Source organism: Ranitomeya imitator, chromosome 1 (genome assembly GCF_032444005.1).
Source record: "Ranitomeya imitator isolate aRanImi1 chromosome 1, aRanImi1.pri, whole genome shotgun sequence".
Taxonomy (NCBI): domain Eukaryota; kingdom Metazoa; phylum Chordata; class Amphibia; order Anura; family Dendrobatidae; genus Ranitomeya; species Ranitomeya imitator.
In genome coordinates, this window is record NC_091282.1 from 167,746,856 (window position 1) to 167,764,525 (window position 17,670).

Sequence of the window (17,670 nt, forward strand, 5' to 3'; positions counted from 1 at the left end):
AAGAAAAGGCGTCTGCTGCAGGCACTCCAGAAGGGGAAGACATAGGAAGAGGTATTCCCGGGTTCAGACCAGAAACCACAAAGAATGGAGATTTAGAAGTTGCCCCACTACGAGGATTATTATGGGCAAACTCAGCCCAAGGAAGAAGAGTTACCCAGTCATCATGATGAGCGTTGGTAAAATTGCGGAGGTAGGAGGTCAAGATTTGATTTATCCGTTCCACTTGCCCGTTGGTCTGAGGATGATAGGCGGAGGAGAAATCCAGCGAAATGCCCAAGAGCTTACAAAGTGCTCTCCAGAACTTGGAGGTAAATTGGACCCCTCGATCCGACACAATTCGCTGAGGAAGTCCATGTAATCTGAAGATCTGATGGATGAAAATTCTTGCCAATTCTGGAGCCGAGGGTAATCCAGGCAATGGAACGAAATGGGCCATCTTGGAGAACCGATCCACCACCACCAGGATGGTTGTGCATCCAGAGGAACGAGGCAAATCTGTAACGAAATCCATAGCTATTTGTTGCCAAGGGGCCTCGGGAACGGGTAACGGATGCAGGAGACCGGAAGGTAGCCCTCTAGGTACTTTGTTTTTAGCACAAGTCGTGCAGGAGGCCACAAAATCCGAAGTATCTTGTCGGAGAGACGGCCACCAATAGTACCGGGAGAGAAGAGCGAGAGTCTTCTTGGTGCCGACATGTCCAGCAACTTTGGAAGAATGTCCCCAATGCAATACCTCTGTTCTCTTGTCACACGGGACAAAAGTTCTGCCAGGGGGAACAGAGAGGAGGTTAGAGGGAGCCACCATGATGATTTTGGCAGGATCAATAATATGTGAAGGACCTTCTTCTGTCTCGGGAGATTGCAAGGATCGGGAAAGTGCATCCGCTTTAGAATTCTTATCTCCGGGTCAAAAATGAAGCTTAAAATCAAAACGAGAAAAGAACAAAGACCATCTGGCCTGTCTGGAATTAAGTCTTTGGGCGGATTGAATGTAAGCCAAGTTTTTGTGGTCTGTGAAAATTTTAAAGGGATGAATGGCCCCTTCCAAGAGATAACGCCACTCCTGTAGAGCCATCTTTATAGCTAGTAATTCTCGATCTCCAATTGAATAATTGCATTCCGCAGGCGAAAATGACTTCGAGAAGAACCCACAAGGAACCAGACGACCGGAGAGAGATCTCTGGGAGAGAGTTGCCCCAGCACCCGAAGAGGAGGCATCCACTTCAAGGATGAAAGGCCTGCTGGCCACAGGCCGATGAAGAACAGGAGCAGATGTGAAGGCCCTTTTTAGGGAGAGAAAGGCGTCTTCTGCCTCCGGAGGCCAAACATTGTGAACCGCTCCTTTCCGGGTAAGAGCGGCGAGAGGCTTGGTCACAGAAGAGAAATGCGGAATGAATTGTCTATAGTAGTTAGCGAAGCCCAAAAATCGTTGGATGGCCTTCACTCCAATAGGACGAGGCCACTTAAGTACAGCAGATAGTTTCTCAGGATCCATCTCCAACCCCATGTCAGAAATAATATATCCCAAGAAAGGCAAAGAAGTCTGTTCAAACAAACACTTCTCGATCTTTGCGTAGAGGCGATTCTCCCGAAGACGCTGTAGAACCAGACGAACACTTCTTCTGTGAGAGGACAAGTCGGGTGAAAAAATAAGGATGTCGTCAAGATACACCACCACACAAGAATACAGTAGATCACGGAAGATCTCATTCACAAATTCCTGGAAGACCGCTGGAGCATTACAGAGACCAAAGGGCAAGACCAGGTATTCATAGTGGCCATCCCGGGTGTTGAAGGCAGTCTTCCACTCGTCTCCAGCGCGAATTCAGATCAAATTATAGGCTCCGCGTAAATCTAGTTTGGAGAAAATTTGGGCTCCTCTCAGTCGGTCGAAGAGTTCAGGAATCAGCGGTAGGGGATACCTATTCTTGACTGTGATGGCATTCAGACCTCGGTAGTCTATACATGGCAGAAGGGATCCATCTTTCTTCCGAACGAAGAAAAAACCGGCTCCAGCTGGAGAAGAGGACTTCCGGATGAAACCCTTGGCTAAATTCTCTCGAATGTATTCTGACATGGCTAAGGTCTCTGCCGGAGATAACGGATAGGTTCTTCCCTTGGGAAGGGTAGATCCAGGAATTAACTTGATAGGGCAGTCATAGGCTCGGTGTGGAGGAAGAGACTCCGCCTCCTTTTTATCAAAGACATCGGCAAACGAGAGATAGGCAGAGGGAAGACTAGGAAGATTGACGGGTGCTTGGGGAAGACCTGGACAGGAGACGGACAGCAGACAACGTTCATGACAACCATGACCCCAGCGGAGTATCTCTCCAGAGCGCCAATCAAAAACTGGCTCATGCGACCTGAGCCAGGGTAGACCCAAGAGCAGAGCGTGAGAAAGATTAGGCAGAACATAAAATGCTATCTTCTCCTGGTGTAGAGCTCCAATCTGCATGTCCAACTCGAGAGTGACCATCTTGATGGAAACAGGTAGGGGTCTGCCATCCACTGCAGAAACAAAATGCGGAGTCTCAAGAGTAACCACAGGTATCCGAAATTTGTTCACCTCCTCCTGCCGAATGAAATTACCGGCGGCACCCGAGTCCACAAACGCCTCCACAGACCTACGCTCAAGACCTACAGAAATCAAAGCTGAAATAGTTAGGGGTAGAGAGGAATTTGAATCACCTAGGAAGGCCTCTCTTACCTGGCCTAGGTGGAGGAGTTTCCCGGCCTCTCTGGACAGGAACGCAAGAAATGATTTACCCCTCCGCAATAAAGACACAAGCCCTGCGCCAACCTCTCCCTGCGACGCTGCTCCGACAACCTAACTCGATCCACCTGCATTGGTTCAGGAGCGGAAGAAGCAGAGGACTTGACCGAGGAGGAACCAGGCACCCAATTAGTCCTAAAGGATCTCCTCTCCCTGACTAATTCTCAAGAGCGCTCCTGGAAACGTAAATCAATACGTGTGGCCAGGGATATAAGGTCCTCTAGGATAGTAGGGGTATCCCGACCTGCGAGCTCATCCTTAATCTTGGACGAGAGCCCTCTCCAAAAAGCCCCTACCAGTGCCTCGTTATTCCACCCAAGCTCAGAAGAAAGTGTCTGGAAACGGATGGCGTATTGTCCAACAGTAAGGTTCCCCTGTTGAAGATTAAAGAGGGATTCAGTGGTAGATGCCACCCGACCTGGCTCATCAAAGACCTTATGAAATGTGTCCAGATAAATCTGTATACTGGCAACTACCGGGTCATCCCGCTCCCATAAGGGGTTAACCCAGGACAGAGATTCTCCCTTGAGATGGGACACAATAAAGGCCACCTTAGCACGATCAGAGGGATATTGCTGGGGTAGGAGCTCGAAGTGTAGACGGCACTGGTTCAAAAAACCCCGACACAATTTGGGATCGCCGCTGTATCGAGGGGGCTTTCCCAAATGAGGAGGAGGAAGGGGTACAGGATCTCGATGAGAGGCAGAAGCAGCGGCGGCAGACTGAAGAGAGTGAAGGCGGTCGTCAACCGACGCCATGTAAGTAAGAATATGGGACTGGGTATCTCGCTGCTGTGCGAGCTCCTGCTGGAGTCCCACCAGCAGAGGGGCGTTACCAGGATCCGAAGTCTGTAGGGCGGTTAAACGAGAGTCCATAGACTTCATAACAGACATAATACGGGTCTGATTCTCCCGTAAGAACAACAACTCCTTCTGGGTTGCTGCGGAGGCGCCAGCGGGGTCCATGGCCTGATTGTACTGTGACAATCTGACTGCACTCTGATGTAATCTGAGCGCAGTCCTATAGTGACCGTGAGAACGGAAGACTGAGACAATCTGACTGCACTCTGATGAAATCTGAGCGCAGTCCAATAGTGACCGTGAGGACGGAAGACTGTGACAATCTGACTGCACTCTGATGAAATCTGAGCGCAGTCCAATAGTGACCGTGAGGATGGAAGAACCGGACAGAGAGTGGACCCTCTGGGTCACGGTACTGATACACCCAGGGGCGAGCGAACCCGCGATGACAACCCCTATACAGGGATAGTTGGGGAGCAGGCCCGAGGGGAACAATACCGCAACAGCTGGCACCAAGAGGGACGGCTCTGGAAAGGACAGAAGGGAAGGACGGAAGTGGAGGAGAAATCCTGGGAATGAAAGTAAAAGGGAGAGGGGAGGAAGGGACGAACCAAGGGAGACAGGCTGGGAAAACGGAGGGAAGACAGGAGGAGAATGAGCCTGAGAAAACAGACCAGACCGGAGCAGAAAAGGATCTGAACCAGACAGGGCCAAACGAAGGTACAAACTGCACACAACAATCAGGCACCTCCATTATGGAGGCGAGGCCTGATATAGCCCAAAGAAGTACCTGATTGGAGGAGACAGGAGCAGGGAGGGTCCGAAAAGGTTAACTGGAGGAAGAAGTGCACGCCCGCGTCCTAAGGCGCATGTGTGGAGCAGGTACAGGACGGGAGGGAAGAGGAGCGCGCACCCCACGCCGAAATCCCCGAGCAGCAGGAAGAGGACGCGGGGAACCGGCGCGACACTGAGAGCGGCGAGGAGAAATGGAGAGAGCGGGACTGATAGGAGAAGCGGCCGCAGCATCAGAGGAGGCCGGTATGACACTATGAACCAACAGATCTTTTAGGATTTTGGGTCTTCTTGCCGTAATTGAAGGAATTTTAGGTAAACATTTTTGTAGGATAGGATCAGACATCAGTACCTGCCAATGTTTGTGAATATTTTTTACCAGCTCTGACCATTGGCTATTGTAATTGGTAATTAGTCTGATGTCATTTGGTCCTTCCCTCCTTTGTCCACTTTTGTAAAGAAGTTCTTCACGAGAGGTGTTTTTAGCATGATTGTACCCATTTCGTATGGTCTTACATGCATAACCCCTATTTTTAAACCGCCGTCGCAAATCAGTGGCCTGTTTTTCAAAGAGTTTGTTTGAAAAAATACGTTTGATACGTAGGAATTGTCCTACAGGAATACATTTTATGGTAGATGGAAGGTGGGACGAAGAGGCATGTAGTAGGAAGTTTGTGGCCGTGGGCTTGTGATATACATTAGTGGTAACATCCCCAATATTTGTAGTGTTGATTTGGATATCCAAAAATTCCAAATCACGGCCAGTTTAAGTTAATTTAATATTTTTGTCATTTATATTTAAGGTTGTCATAAAGAAATACAGCAGTACCCTCCCAGATAAACCATACATCATCGATGCAGTTTCCAAAATGTTCAATAAGCGACATGTCACTTATTAAAGTGGTGGCTGGTACAATTTCACCCCAAATCCATGGGAGGTATAGTGGCAGCAGTGGTTCTACCTCCCAATCCACCCCCAACATCTCAGGAGCAGTGCTATATCAGGAGCAGTGCTATATATGGGGCAGTTACCTTCCTCTGTGGCACTGGTCAGTTGCACGGCACCACCTTCCTCATGATTCCAATGCATCTTCCCATTTCTCTTAGCACTATCCCTCGCTCTTGTTAGGGGTTCCTCAGCCATTTCACCCGCAGAGTGACGTAGCTGAGCACTCCTGCACCTGTAGACACATCATCCTCAGGAAATAAATGGGTAGCAGGTAAAATATGCACATTTTCATCATCATCATCATCATCATCGTCATTAGCATCACCCTTGGCATTTTCAGAAAAATGGTTATCAGGTAAATCATTAACCGGTAAAGCATTGTCGGTTAACACATGCAATTGCCCATCATTATCATCAGCATTGAATTGGAGAGGGGGGTCAGGGACATAATTTGCAACCATTCTCCCCAAATCAGTCCTCAATAAAATGTCGGTGGGCAAGTTTTCGGTCAACCCCACTTCCTTCACCTCACTCCCGACACCCCAATCTATAAACACCCGGGCCACTGGCAAGGGACAGCGAATGCCCCCGATCTCGGTAACAGGGTTTTCCCAGAATAAACTCTTCAGGGGCCGCCAGTTGGGGTCGGATGAGGGCTCTTTCAGCCCCAGTGTCCTTAAGGCCTCTAGCGACATGGCCCCCCACGGTGATGTGCTGCATGTTGTCATAGAGCCTCCCAACCGTCCCACCCATCAAAATCACTGCTGCATTAGGCCCTGGGGCCTTGGCTGAGGGGTTCTTCTACTTCTCTGAACAATTGGCGCTGATATGACCAGTCCTATTGCAGGCAAAAAACTTGTGAAGATCGGTGGTAGGTCTGGTGCTGGCAACGGGGACAGGGCCTCCAGTGAGTCGGCTGGCAGTGGCATTGGGGTTGGTAGCAAGCTTACCCCCCTCCAGCTGGCGGTGACTGGCTTCCACACTTCCGATTTACGGTTGGCCTCATAGGCGTCAGCAATCCTTGCTGCTTTATCCACGTTTTTGGGCTCTCGGTTCATCACGAACTGTCGCACCTCAGCGGGGCAAAGATGTAAGAACTGGTCTCTGATCATCAGGTCTCACAGCTGCTCAAAGGGGATCGCTGACAGTCCTTGGATCCACTGGTCAAAGTGGGTCCTGAGTCTATGCACCACATTGCTATAACTGTCGTGTGGGCCACGTGGGAGGTTCTGGAACTTTCTTCGGTAAACATCATGAGTCAGTTGGTACTTCTTTATCAGGGCCTGATTGATGGCTTCATAGTCTTCATCTTGGTCTGGCAGGAAAGAAGCAAACGCCTCCAGAGCTTTGCCTTTTAGCCCTGGGGTCCGGTATTGGGCCCATTGGTTCCCAGGCAGCTGGTACTGTTGGCAGACTTTCTCAAAGGCCCTCAGAAAAGTGTTCAAGTCCCTGTCCTTTTCCATCACAGGAAAGTGCTCTGGTCAGGGTTTGGGGAACTGAGCGTTGCTGGACTTGCTGCCCCGGGTGGTGGATGGTACTGCCCCAAGTTAGGATGTCTACAGTTCATGGGCCCTCCGAGCTTGGGCCTCCTGTTCAACTCTTTCCACTTTTTGGAATTGCAGGATAAGCTGCAGACGTCTCTCTGTTTCATCTGTGGAGCATTGTTGCAGAGCCAGCGGCAGGCAGGGATCTACGCTCCCCTTGTTGCAAATAGGGCCGTCCTTCAGCAGTTGGCCCTCGGCAGCAGCACCACCTGTGTTGGTGCTGGCTTCTGTGTCGGCTGAGCTCTGAGGATGGGCTTCAAATCACACCTGTTCTGTGACTATTTGGACCTTGGTTTTGCCATGGGAGTCCAGGCCATGGTACAATTTTATTCCAACCAGAGTGTCCTTGTACTGATGGGTGTACCAGTCTTCTCCTTTTGCGGCCATCATTACCAAATAAAAGATAGGATAGAAAAACAAAGAGAAAGGGAGGGGGTAATCGAAAGTACACATGGTATCGTCTCAGGACTAGTAAACACTGAGCTCGTTCTCCAAGACTTTTTACGCAGAGTCCTTGCAAGAACTGTGCAAGATTTTAGTGAGAGGAATGATTGCTCCAACCAGATCACTAATGCTCCATGATCCCACCACTCTGCCACCAATATGTCACAAATCACAGGAGGGAATTTTTTGATTATCCCACTGCTGCCACCAATATGTCATGAACCGGCGGTGTTTGGTTGCCCCCAGTTTGATCTGCAGGGGATTGAGTTATATCCCACTTCCCAGTTCCGGTTTGGAACTTGCAGCTCTCTGGCACCCCCCTTAACCTCAGGTCAGACAGGGAACCGCACCGAGGATAATTAGTCACCAGAAAGGCTGTCTTGCTATGTACTGGCTAATGGGCATACTGCAGCGAAGGCGATATAACTACTCCCACTCTGGCGGGTCATTTCATAGCAGACCATGCAGTGTGGGGGAGGGGCGATACATCATAATGCATCACAGAACGTCTCTCAGCTAGCTCCCTGGACAAAGACTAATGCAAAATGAGGTCTCCCTGTCTTATACCCCTGGTCGTGACATCACTTAGTGGGCTGGATACTCCCCCTTTTGAAAGATATGGAAAACCATCTATTAAAGATATCTCGGTGTATGAACCTCGTAGGACGACACAATTACCGTTTTTCTCAGCACGACATGGACGTTCATTTAAATCAAAAGATGGCTTGGCTATGAGCCTCGGTTAAGCAGTAATGTGTTTCTCAATTTCTGCTAAGCGCTGAGCTTCCAAAACCCACCAGTTGGGAGCGCTGTCCCTGCGGTTTCCAGAAATATGAACTGCCTATTTCTGTGAATATCCTGTGTTGATATATTTGGTCTTAAAGGACGACTTTAACTAAACAAAGGGATTGCCATGTGTTGCTACTCTTTATTTTCGGTTTCACAGCTGCAAGCAGGAGGGAGGGGGGAATGGTTTAGGATTACACAGAGCTGGCAGGCAGAGAAGTGTATTCACCCACAGGCAGCTGGGGGGAAGAGAGGGGGTTAGAAAGCCCACAGTATGTGTTTGTAAAGCCATAAAACCTTCTAGAAGTATACTCAGAACATGGCATATTTACATTATTGTGACACCCCCTATCTCACCTAATCGATGCCATTATATTTTGGTCTTAGAATGAACACTGCAGTAGACAAAGAGATGGCCATGAGGCTGTAGTCTGCTTTCAACCAGTTCAGAGCCATAAAACTAACCAGCAAGGGCTGCAGTGCTAGCACACTGGTTTCACATTACAGCTGTACAGCAGGGGAGAGGGAGAAGTGGACACACACATGGAGCTGTGAAGGGGGGAAGCTGCAAGGGGGGGGGGGATCAGGGCTGGAGCGTGCTAGTACAAGGCCAAGGAGATGTAGCAGAGCTGTGTAGGTTTGCATATTCATGACAACTGGTAGAACAAAAGTTCAGGAAAAGTGACATAGATCCCACCCCCTCAAAAAAAATCCAGTGAATTCTATGCTCCCAAATCCAAATGCCCCCTCATTCTGAGTTCCATTGTGCCTAAACCACAGTAAGGCTACTTTCACACTAGCGTTAACTGCAAACCGTCACAAAAACGTCTTTTTCCCGAAAAAACGGATGCGTCAAAAAAGTGGAAAACGTATGCAACGCATACAGCATTTCGACGGATCCGTCGCAAATCCGATAAACGGTTGCGTTGAAATGCTGGATGCGTTGCATACGTTGCATACGTTTTTACCATCCGTTGCATCCGTTTTTACGACGGACCCGTTGTTAAAATGGGAGGCACCAAAATTTGATTGGCTACTGGAAAATAAGGAAATCTATATACTGACTGTATTTACAGTCCATCTTTGAGGGTTTAAGTTTAGTGGCAAGGATGGATGGTGTACTTGGTAGGATTGCAAGTTTGGTTACTGACGTTATATTTGAGACGAATCGCCTGGATATCATAGTGCGGGAGAAGGAGGCGGCAGCAGAAAGACGGAGGATGCAACGGAGAGTGCGACGATTCTGGATACATCCAATCAATGAGCTGCGGATGACCAGGGGTGTCCAGTCCACTCTCTATCTGGAGTTGCGGTGCAACCCACAGAAATTCTACAATTATGTACGGATGAGGATGGAACATTTCGATTATTTGGTTGGAAAACTAGAGGATGTCATCCAAAGGCAGGACACAAGGATGAGGCTTGCCATCACACCGGCGGAGCGGCTCCTGGTGACACTGCGGTAAGCCTCTTTTTTTATGTGATTGCTCATATTGAATGTTATTACATGCTGCAGAGAAAACTGCGCTGACACCTTGCGCAGCATTTTCTGCAGCATGTAATTTTTTGGGTTGTTTGAGGCCATTCCACTGGTTTTTTTTTATGTGATTGCTCATATTGATTGTTATTACATGCTGCAGACAAAACTGCGCTGACACATTGCGCAGCATTTTCTGCAGCATGTAATTTTTTGGGTTGTTTGAGGCTATTCCACTGGTTTTGTTGATGGTCTGTGCAATTTTTAAAAAAAAAATAAAATTTTTTTCAGCTTCCTAGCTACGGGTGAGTCTCTGACTTCACTCCATTTCCAATTCAGGCTGGGGATTTCCACTATTGGCGGAATAGTGAAGGACACATGTCGGGCGATTTCGGACACTTTACAGCCGGAGTATATCCCACAACCATCAATGGAAATCTGGTTGAGAAGTGCTGAACAATTTGAGAAAATTTGCAATTTCCCAAAATGTGTTGGTGCCGTGGACGGCAAACACATAAGGATTGCTAAACCGGCAGGAACAGGATCCGAGTACTATAATTATAAAAAATACTTCTCCATTGTACTCATGGCTATTGCAGACACCAACTGCCGATTCCTTGCTGTGGACATAGGAGCGTATGGCCGGTCCAACGACTCACAAGTGTTTAAAAACTCTCCAATGGGTCGCTGCCTGTATGGAGATACATACGATTTTCCGCCAGCCAGACCGCTCCCAGGAACAAGTGAACCAGCCATGCAATATGTGTGTGTAGGTGATGAAGCCTTTCAACTGTCGCCGCACCTACTGAAACCATACAGCAGCCGTGAATTACACCGTACCAAGCGGGTATTTCATTACCGTCTTACCAGAGCAAGAAGAGCAGTAGAGTGCTCTTTCGGTATATTGACGGCAAAGTGGAGAGTTCTGCTGACGGCAATAAAACTGGAAACCAAAACTGTAGACGATGTTGTGAAGGCATGTGTGGTGCTCCATAATTTTGTCATTTCAAAGGAGCCCGTTACCTTGGATGAAGAAGAATTGGAGACAACCTTGTGGGATTACCGCAGTGCCTCTGTTCGCTCCACAGGTTCTGTTACTAGGATGAGGGACCAGTTTGCGGATTATTTTTTGACACCTGTTGGGCGGATTCCATGGCAAGACATCATTGTGTGACATTTTTTTCATGGCTTTAGTTGTTTATGTAAAAATTGTGTTTCTGGCAAAAACAAAAAAAAAATTCCCAAAGTGTGGTTTGTTTGGTAATAAAACCATTGTTATACCTTTCAAACATTTGGTGTTTATTGTCATTTAACCTTTAATACAGAAAAAAGCTGGCGCACTCTATTATAGGATACTCATACAAGAATAATGGGGGTGCGAAACCAAGTGGCTAAGATAATATCAGAAAAAGAAGCCACTGAAACATATTCGCACACCACCAATGATACGTATCAAAAGGAATAACTTTATTAGAAGCATAATTTTAAGAACAGTTAAAAACAGTACAAACAACATCTGCCCCCCCCCCCCCCCACACACCAAAGGCCTGTACAACACTGCGTGAACTGCAGATATGGCACCAAAGTAGTAATAAATACTGTACAAAATATTATGTGTGTACAGCTATTGGGACACACTGCAAAGGATCAAAAATGTACTACTAGATAAGGGTGCAACCATAAGTAAAGGGCATCAAGACTCAATATAGAGAAATGAATGGTCCTTAATATCCCTAACTAATGCACAGATATAAGCCCAAAGATTGGCGCACCATAGAAAATCAACGTATGATTGGGGAAGCGGCTTTTTTCTGCCGCGATACGCGTTGGGCTCATCTGCCTCCCGGGCCTGTCACACTTTTGGTTGCCGTTTTCACCCTCCCTACTTCAGGTGATTATTGGGTGACTGGGTCGCACACTGCTCTGTCTGGGGAATTTTTTCCTCATGGGACCACTCTGACTTTTACCTCTATTAGGAGGTGGTATGGGTCATATTTTCATCATACGTTGATTTTCTATGGTGCGCCAATCTTTGGGCTTATATCTGTGCATTAGTTAGGGATATTAAGGACCATTCATTTATCTATATTAAGTCTTGATGCCCTTTACTTATGGTTGCACCCTTATCTAGTAGTACATTTTTGATCCTGGTGGCTACGGCTGGTGGCTGTGGTCAGGGCCGTATTTAGAGTTTCTGCTGCCCTAGGCACTTTTAGCTCTGCCTCCCCCTCTGGTGAGTATGACACTATCGGCAGTGACTTTGGGAAGAATCACTGATGTGAAAGTTGCCGTTTGCAGCAGATCAGGCAGTTTTTCTGCATCTGACACGTAACGGATCACTTACGGCAACACTGCGTTTGGTTTCATTCATTCCTTATGGGATTTGCGGTACTTGATGTGATCTGGGAAATGCGGTGCCATACCTCCCAACTTTTGAAGGGAAAAAGGTCTAAAGGTTGCACGTAGTGCGCCGCGGCAAATTTTAGGCCATGCCTCTGACCACACCCATTTCACAACTAATCACACCCATATCCAAGTCCCAACCACACCCATTTAGCACTGCTGATCACACTGTTTCATATACATTAAAACAAAAAAAAAATATGGCCACGCAGTGCTTCATACTGTACAATGGCTATGCAGTGCTCCACATACTGTATAATGGCCCTGCATGATGTTCCATACTGTATAATGGCCACACAGTGCTCCACACTGTATAATGGCCACGTCTGTCCTGTGTCCTTGTGTGTACCACATTGAGAATGGAGAAAAGAAAGAAGACCAAAGAACTGTCTGAGGACTTGAGAAACCAAATTGTGAGGAAGCATGAACAATCTCAAGGCTACAAGTCCATCTCCAAAGACCTGAATGTTCCTGTGTCTACCATGCGCAGTGTCATCAAGAAGTTTAAAGCCCATGGCACTGTGACTAACCTCCCTAGATGTGGATGGAAAAGAAAAATTGACAAGAGATTTCAACGCAAGATTGTGCGGATGTTGGATAAAGAACCTCGACTAACATCCAAACAAGTTCTAGCTGCCCTGCAGTCCGAGGGTACAACAGTGTCAACCCGTACTATCCGTCGGCGTCTGAATGAAAAGGGACTGTATGGTAGGAGACCCAGGAAGACCCCACTTCTTACCCCGAGACATAAAAAAGCCAGGCTGGAGTTTGCCAAAACTTACCTAAAAAAGCCTAAAACGTTTTGGAAGAATGTTCTCTGGTCAGATGAGACAAAAGTAGAGCTTTTTGGGCAAAGGCATCAACATAGAGTTTACAGGAGAAAAAAAGAGGCATTCAAAGAGAAGAACACGGTCCCTACAGTCAAACATGGCGGAGGTTCCCTGATGTTTTGGGGGTGCTTTGCTGCCTCTGGCACTGGACTGCTGGACCGTGTGCATGGCATTATGAAGTCTGAAGACTACCAACAAATTTTGCAGCAGAATGTAGGGCCCAGTGTAAGAAAGCTGGGTCTCCCTCAGAGGTCATGGGTCTTCCAGCAGGACAATGACCCAAAACACACTTCAAAAAGCACTAGAAAATGGTTTGAGAGGAAGCACTGGAGACTTCTAAGGTGGCCAGCAATGAGTCCAGACCTGAATCCCATAGGACACCTGCGGAGAGATCTAAAAATGGCAGTTTGGAGAAGGCACCCTTCAAATATCAGGGACCTGGAGCAGTTTGCCAAAGAAGAATGGTCTAAAATTCCAGCAGAGCATTGGAAGCAACTCATTGATGGTTACCGGAAGCGGTTGGTCGCAGTTATTTTGGCTAAAGGTTGTGCAACCAAGTATTAGGCTGAGGGTGCCAATACTTTTGTCTGGCCCAATTTTGGAGTTTTGTGTGAAATGATGAATGTTTTGCTTTTTGCTTCATTCTCTTTTGTGTTTCTTCATTTAAGACAAATTAAATGAAGATAATAATACCAAAGAATTTGTGTTTGCAATCATTTTCAGGAAGAAACTGAGTATTATCTGACAGAATTGCAGGGGTGTCAATACTTTTGACCATGACTGTACTGAGCCCGAGTGACGGGCGAGACACCCCATGTACTGAGCCCGGGTGACACTGTAATATGTAAGTAACATCAGACTGTATTGTGGGGACCATTCACTTCTATGGGAGGGTGTTAAAGGGAACCTGTCACCCCCAAAATCGCGGGTGAGGTAAGCCCACCGGCATCAGGGGCTTATCTACAGCATTCTGGAATGCTGTAGATAAGCCCCCGATGTAACCTAAAAGATGAGAAAAAGACGTTATATTATACTCACCCAGGGGCGGTCCCGCTGTTGGTCCGGGTCTGGCGCCTCCCATCTTCATCAGATGACGTCCTCTTCTGGTCTTCACACCGCAGCTCCGGCGCAGGCGTACTTTGCCTGTCCTGTTGAGGGCAGAGCAAAGTACAGCATTGTGCAGGCGCCGGGCCTCTCTGACCTTTCCCGGCACCTGCGCAATGCAGTACTTTACTCTGCCCTCAACAGGGCAGGCAAAGTACGCCTGCGCCGGAGCTGCGGCGTGAAGACCAGAAGAGGACGTCATCTGATGAAGATGGGAGGCGCCAGACCCGGACCAACAGCGGGACCGCCCCTGGGTGAGTATAATATAACGTCTTTTTCTCATGTTTTAGGATACATCAGGGGCTTATCTACAGCATTCCAGAATGCTGTAGATAAGCCCCTGATGCTGATGTGCCTACCTCACCCGCGATTTTGGCGGTGACAGGTTCCCTTTAAGGAGGAGGAGGAGGTGAGCTGTGACATCTCCTATTGTGACTGTTGGATCTGGTTGCCGGGGTCTACCTTCCTGTGGTTGTTACAAGTATCCTCCGCTCACCTTTCGGGGTGTTGCGCTCCTCGTCCACTTGTCTTGAGATTCGGTTGAACGCTCGGTCCGGCGCTGACATCCTGCAATATAATGGAAATGGCGGCTGAAGCTGCAGCACAAGGAGACACCGGAGAACGGCGGGGACAGAGCGCTCTGTAGCCGTGGACACGTGCAGTATAGCACGCGGCTGCCGGTCATGTGACGCCTGCACTCACTTTCACCAGAGGAGCGGCGCTATAGGTCAGAATATCAGAGTAGAAGCCTCACTGTCTGATCACCGGATATTTCCGCGGGAGGACGGCGCTGATCCGCGCGGGTGACACCGGCACAAGCGACTGCGGACGCGGGATCTCCCAGTGTGGACGGGACTCCGCGGAGGATGGGGGTCGGCTGCCGTTATCTGCTCCATCTGCGCCCAACAGAGAAGACAAACATGTCCGATAACTCTACAGGACCGTGACAGCTGCAGAACATCGCCCCCCCCCCCCTGCAGAGCTTCATCGCCCCCCCTCCCTCCCTGCAGAGCTTCATCGCCCCCCCCTCCCTCCCTGCAGAGCTTCATCGCCCCCCCCTCCCTCCCTGCAGAGCTTCATCGCCCCCCCTCCCTCCCTGCAGAGCTTCATCGCCCCCCCTCCCTCCCTGCAGAGCTTCATCATCGCCCCCCCTCCCTCCCTGCAGAGCTTCATCATCGCCCCCCCTCCCTCCCTGCAGAGCTTCATCATCGCCCCCCCTCACTCCCTGCAGAGCTTCATCATCGCCCCCCCTCCCTCCCTGCAGAGCTTCATCATCGCCCCCCCTCCCTCCCTGCAGAGCTTCATCATCGCCCCCCTCCCTCCCTGCAGAGCTTCATCATCGCCCCCCCCTCCCTCCCTGCAGAGCTTCATCTCCCTCCCTCCCTCCCTCCCTGCAGAGCTTCATCGCCCCCCCTCCCTGCAGAACATCGCCCCCGTCCGTCCGTCCTCATACTCACCTGTCACTCAGCTCAGCTGCCTGTCCCACACACTGCGCGCGCCGCAGCCGCCGACATCCCTCTGGCGCTCTGTCCCGCCGCAGCGCCTTCTTCCTGACTGAGTGAGCGGTCATGTGATACTGCTCAATAAGGTCATGAATATGCGCATATTCATGACCTTAATGACCGGTACCATGTGACCGCTCACTCATTACGCGCTACAGACGGTGAGAACAGGCATCGCTGGAGGCTGGAGCAGGAGGTGAGTATTGTCTCTCTTCATGGAGGGTGGGTGGGATGCGGAGGCGGGGAGGGGTGCGGGGAGGCAGGCGGGGGGGCCGGGTTTTGCGTCGGTCGCGTTTGTGACTTAAAAAAAAAAAAAAAAATCCTTGCCCAGGTGCCGCCCCCCCGCAATGTCGCCGCCCTAGGCACGTGCCCTCGAGTGCCTAGTGGCAAATACGGCCCTGGCTGTGGTCCTGGTAAGTTAAAAGACACTTGCAATCTGCTCTATACATTGAAGTAGCAGATTTGGGGTCTTCAAAACTTACTTTAAAAAATGTGAGGCTGTGGTCCTGGTGGCTACGGCCGGTGGCTGTGGTCCCTAGTGTATCTGTAATATAATAAGTATAATGGATTTATAGTTAGACCACCCCAGAACTAGATAATGTTTAACAATAAACACCCTGTTAAAAAGTGAGAAATAGGTGAACACCAAAACCCAAAAACAGGTGCACGTTATACCATTCATTTCCATGTCCTGTATTGCATGTGTAACCATTGGTACATACACCTGTTTTAAATTTACCTTTATGAAATTATACTACGGACAATTTTTTAATAAACATTTTATTAATATTTTTTTTTTCTAAATCGCAATGGAGCAGAAATGCTCTTTATTTTAAATACAAGTACATCAACTGGGAATGGTTTCAACAGTTAATTAAAAAAATCAACACTTTTTTTTAAAAAAAAGCACTCACACATTCTAACCACAAGCTGCAGACCACTAGACTTTGCAATAATACATCCGATTAAAAAAAAAAAAAACACACATGCTGCACAAACCACTATACTAAAGGTACCGTCACACTGAACGATATCGCTAGCGATCCGTGACGTTGCAGCGTCCTGGCTAGCGATATCGTTCAGTTTGACACACAGCAGCGATCAGAATCCTGCTGTGATGTCGTTGGTCGCTGCAGAAAGTCCAGAACTTTATTTCGTCGCTGGACTTCCTGCAGACATCGCTGAATCGCCGTGTGTGACGCCGATTCAGCGATGTGTTCGCTGGTAACTAGGGTAAACATCGGGTTACTAAGCGCAGGGCCACGCTTAGTAACCCAATGTTTACCCTGGTTACCAGCGTAAAAGTAAAAAAAAAAAAAAAAAACATACTTACCTTCCGCTGTCTGTCCCTCGGCGCTCTGCTTCTCTGCCCTGTGTAAGCACAGCGGCCGGAAAGCAGAGCGGTGACATCACCGCTGTGCTCTGCTTTACAGCTGGCCGGCGCTCACAATGCAGAGAAGCACAGCAGGGGACAGACGGACAGACAGCGGAAGTTAAGTATTTTTTATTTTTTTTTAATTTTTACGCTGGTAACCAGGGTAAACATTGGGTTACTAAGCGCAGCCCTGCGCTTAGTAACCCGATGTTTACCCTGGTTACCGGCATCATTGGTTGCTGGAGAGCTGTCTGTGTGACAGCTCTCCAGCGACCAAACAGCGACGCTGCAGTGATCCGGATCGTTGTTGGTATCGCTGCAGCGTCGCTCAGTGTGACGGTACCTTTAGTAAATACATCAAAAATCAACATTAAAATATGGCATTGACAAATGCACATGCAACCAACAAGACACACACAAACATACCTGCAAGCAGAGTCATAACACAAGCATAATAACACATGAACAGGCATAATATTGGCGAAGGCATAATAAGGTGCAGGCACGTGAACACATACATACAAAAGCACACAGCAGTACAAAAATACACACACACGGCCATCAGTCCTCCGGCTGGAGCTGGATGTCTTCACAGTGGCAGGCCTCAGGGTGGATCTGGACTGTAGCAGGGCACTGGCTGTTGCAGGACGACGGCAGGCCTCAGGTTGTCTTCAGGTTTTAAGCTCTTGCTGTAGTCAGTACATCATACACAAATGCACACACACACACAAATGCGCACACACACACAAATGCGCGCCAACACACACACACACACACACACACACACGCACCCAAAAATGGCAATACTCACACTGTTGGAGTGTGGCTGGAAGGTCCTTGCTGCCAGGCTGGGGTCTTGATAGCAGGCTGGGGTCTTGATGGCAGGCTGGG

The 17,670-nt window shown here is 48.7% G+C and overlaps 1 long non-coding RNA gene across 1 annotated transcript; it reads right to left on the reverse strand.

The window, feature by feature from the left end:
* Nucleotides 1-14,298: 14,298 nt before the first annotated feature.
* On the reverse strand, nt 14,299-15,452 carry LOC138657664 (uncharacterized). The gene is made up of 3 exons (XR_011317120.1): nt 15,360-15,452; nt 14,605-14,798; nt 14,299-14,469 (listed from the first exon to the last, which is right to left on the reverse strand). It is a non-coding gene; the product is annotated as an uncharacterized lncRNA (long non-coding RNA).
* Nucleotides 15,453-17,670: the final 2,218 nt, after the last annotated feature.